Source organism: Lynx rufus, unplaced genomic scaffold (assembly GCF_022079265.1).
Source record: "Lynx rufus isolate CCGP_SWC_20201006 ecotype Redwood Valley unplaced genomic scaffold, mLynRuf1.p SCAF_38, whole genome shotgun sequence".
NCBI classification, from domain to species: domain Eukaryota; kingdom Metazoa; phylum Chordata; class Mammalia; order Carnivora; family Felidae; genus Lynx; species Lynx rufus.
The window spans coordinates 2,707,181-2,711,424 of record NW_025814854.1 but is presented as its reverse complement, the minus strand read 5'-3'; positions in this window follow the sequence as shown (position 1 = coordinate 2,711,424).

Here is a 4,244-nt window from a genome sequence, read left to right as displayed (position 1 = left end):
GCGTGGGGCGGCCTGGGCGCCGTCCGCTGCTCCGCCCGCTCGCCTGCGCCCGGGCGCCGCCGTGCCGAGCCGCGCCGCGCCGCGCCAGCAGCCGCTCCACCGGGCGGGGACAGGCGGCGCGCGCGCGGGCGGGGCTTCCGGCCCAGCAGTCTCCTGTTTCCAGGCGCGAGCGCCGCGCAGCAAGACGCGGGCGGCTGCAGGCCGCGCCCGCCCGCCCCGCCCTCCCCGCCCCGGCAGCGAGGCTCTCCCGCCGGCCGCGCCTGGCCGCACCTACCGGCATCCGCGCACCCTCCTACCCCGCACCCGGCAACCCCCTCCCCCGCCGCCCCGTATCCGCGCGCACACACACGCACCTGCCCCGCACCCACCAGGCCTCCACCTGCCGCGCGCGCGCGCGCGCGCACACACACACACACACACACACACACACACACACACACACACACATCTCTGCCCCGCACCCATACGTGCACCTGCTAGGCCTCCACCAGGCCCCCACCTGCCCTGCACCCGCGCGCGCACACATACACACACCTGTCCCGCACAGGCACGTGACTCGCACCGGCACACCCGCACGAACACCCATCTACACACTTTCTCCGCACACACGTTCGCCGTGTGCCATCTGCTCCACACCCACTGGACCTTTACTGGCAGGCCGCACCTGCTCAGCACCCAACCGAGTGCCAGGCCGCATCTGCCCTGCACCAGCACCCTGGGAGCAGTGTGTGACCTGCACCTACCCCACACCACGAGCGCTCCTAAGCCGGGATCGTTTAAATATTCTCGGGCCACTGCAAGGAGGCACCGCGGGTGCGCAGTGGCTCCGGGTGGCTAAAGGGTCGCAGGAGGCTGTGGCAGGGATCCCCGAGGATTTCTCTGGGCAAACTCGGTCTTACGTTTGGGTTCCTGGGACCAAGGAGGAGGTGCACCCATGGTGGGGTGAAGCATGGGTGGGAGGCACCCGGGGAATAGTTTCCTGATCCTGCAGAGAAGCAGCAACCGGAAGTCAGCATCGAGAAGCCTAAGCAGGCACTTCCCTAAGCCTGGTGGTCCCTGGGAGGTGGCCACACGTGGCTGAAGCAGGGTCCCCAGCCCCTGACGGAGCAACCTATGCTTAGTTCCAGAGAGGCACTGGTGGGAGGGTCACCAGGGCTCCCCTGGGGTGGGCTTGGCCAGGCCCCATGGGTGAGGTGATCAGGTGATGGGAAAGGACCTGGGAGCCCCTGGGAGCCCCTGGTCCCGGGAGCTGGAACGTTCTCAGGTGGCAGTGAGGATAGGCAACATGACTGTCCTCTTAGGTACAAAACAGTAACACGACAGCTACAGAGCTAGCACTGAGCTCTTGGTACAGCTCACTGGGCCGTGGTGGGCAATCCTGAAATCCTGTTACGAATCCTGTTGTTTTCAAAATTCACAAACTGGTGAGAAAGTGTGGGTGGGTTCAATAAAGAGTAATAGGGAACTGGGTATCTATTTGCAAAACAAATGCTTTTAAGCCCTCACTTAGTACCCACCTATGAAAATACCTCCCAAATTGGATTAGATTGTGCAGGGGAAATGAAAGAGCAGGATATAAGGGCACATTTAGCAAACGTCTCAGAGAACTTTTTCTAAACGCAGATGCAAATTGAGTCACAAGGCAAAGATAAGAACTGCAGACCTGGGTGCATGTCTCACCCCCACGCCTCTCCCCCTCGCACGCAGTGCTTACTCATGTAACATGTACTCAGGTACTCTTGACGGCCCACCCCTCCACCTCACAATCGCCCCAAACGGGGTCACAGGCATGACTTCTTCCCTGAGAGTGACCGTAGCATGTAAATCAGATGCTGTCGTCCCCCTACTTAAGTCTCTTTGTGGCTTCTCGTTGCACCGACAGGAGGTGCAAGCTGCTCTCCACAGTCAGAGAGCCTGAGGCCTGGGCCACCTAACCTTCCTCTAACCTCCCTTCTATCCTCCGGCCAGGAGTCCCTCCCTGCCTACCGTGTTCCAGCCACATGTCTTCCCATTGGCCACAGGACCTTTGCATGTGCTATTTCTGCTGCCTTCCCCTGCTCTTCTGTCTTTATCCTCATGCCTATTATAGAAGTTGCCTTTCTGTCTGGGCTTTCTCCCTGGGGACAGGGTTTCTGCTCACCTCCTCCCACGTATTCGAGGTGGGAACCTGCTCAATGGAGATGCGGGAAAAACTGATGCACTCTTCTGAACCTGCCTACACCATGCGTGCCTCCCCCATCTTCAGGACCGGCCAGAGGCACCAAGGCCGCAGGTTCCCGCCTCTGGGAGCCCACCGCGCTGGTGCCCTCCACTCCCCCTCACCATCCCCTCCCCACCTTTGCACGTGGCCCTGAAGGCCCCGAACTGGCCTGCAGACAAGGGCCTGGGGTGGGCAGGCGAGATGGCCCCACAGAAGCTCATTCCCACCCTGGGTGTGTCCACCACGGCCCACAGGGTGGGCCCTGACATTTAGGACAGTGCCGCCCACCCTGCCTTGCCCAGCTCAACTGTCCCCTCCAGGTGAAGCTGCCCCTCCCGGGAAAACTCACCACCTGGAAGGACAAGATAGGAGGGGCCCCGCCTCTTTGCTCTTCAGAGCTGGGTTGGCACCCAAAGTGACCTGGTAAGTCAGTTCTGCTTTTGTGGAAGCCAACCCAGACTTGGCCAACTGCGGAAGACGGCCGTGAGCCCAGGAAGACCGGAGATGTTCCTCCTTCGGGAAAGGGGGCACACCCGCCTGGCCGGGTCACTGGAGATAATAGCCTTGCGGCCCGGGCTTCTTTCCCTAGGAATTCGAGAACGTTCCTAATGGCAGAAGTTCCTATCTTGCTTTTGTCTCGATGCACAATAGAAGACCCTTTGTCTTTTAGTTGTTCTGGGTCCTCTGAGACACTGCGCAGACACCTGCCTGCATGATTTACACAACAGCGCGGACGTGAAGCAGGTCTGCGACTCCCACCCCCTGCCCTGGGACGCTCACTCGGCATTTACTCGGTGGTTCTTGAGGACACATCGCAGGCCACCCGGGAAAGAGCAGCCTCTCCCGAGGGCGTTGAGAAGAGGCCTTAGGACGCACCTTCCAGTGACTCTGACGGCTCTCAAGGCACGAAGGTGTGCCTGCCGGCTTCCTGTTTCCACGGCCGGCCGGCAAGGCTGGAGGCCCTGTAGGCGGCACATGGGTGGAGTCGTGGAGGGGAGAGGGGTGGAGCCCTGGTGGGGAAAGAGGCAGTCCTACGGAGATCTGGGCGAAGGATAGTCCAGAAAGGGGGCAACGAATGCGAAGTCCTGACGTGGGGGGAGGGTTGGGGCCTTGGGTTCTATTCCTGATGGTGGAAGGGGTGACGCGGGTGGGGGCGGGAACCTGACGAACTTGAGGCTGGGCTGAGGGTCTGGGCCAGAAGCGGTCCTGACCACCCCGTCCTGCGCAGCGGGAGTCGGCCGACCTCTACGGGGACGGGGACGGGGACGGCGAGGGCAGGCGGGGTCGCCAGGGAGCCAACCACGGCCCTGGGTCGGACTCGCCGAATGCGATAGGGCTGAGAAACTCGGGAGCTGGACCGTGGACCCCGGCAGTGGGCTACCGAAAGCCAGCGGGTCTCGGGCCGGAATTACGGCGTCCGTCTAGGGTCTGTTTCACCCCCACCTTCGTTTTATAGCTGGAGCAGAAAGTCAGGGAGTTTCACAGCTGCAGCTGAAAGTGAGGGCTGCCCAGAGCTCCAGTATCTGCCCTGGCACCCCTCCATGGTCGCCCCGCGGAGGCCTTCTCGGTGCCTTATCCTGGCTCCTCTGTGGCCCCAACCCCCGACCCACCGGCCCTGAGCCTCCTGTCACCGTTACTAGATCCACGGGGGCCCGCCCGCCTCTCTTCCCTCCGCCTCCACCCCACCTTCCGGCCGGAGCCTTGGGGCCTGCTTGCCTGCTCGTGTGCCCGGGGCCCGTCCTGGGCCTGCACGTGGCAGGCACTCAGTGCCCACTGCTCTGCAAAGGACCCAAGTGTCCCCGGAGCTCCTGGGTCCCAGGCTCTGGGCGTGACAGTGCCAGCCCCAGACCCCATGGGAGGGCCCGCTACCGGGGGAAACCACGTCCACGAAGCACCGCTAACATTTAAATGAGTAACTGCTGCTTCGTGAGGCTCCGTGTTCACGGCCTTGAGTTCCACTTAAACACCCGCGACAGCCTCTCGTGGCAGCCACGTGCGGAAGCAAAACCCCACTTCAGGCGTCCACACCTGCCGTGACCGGGAA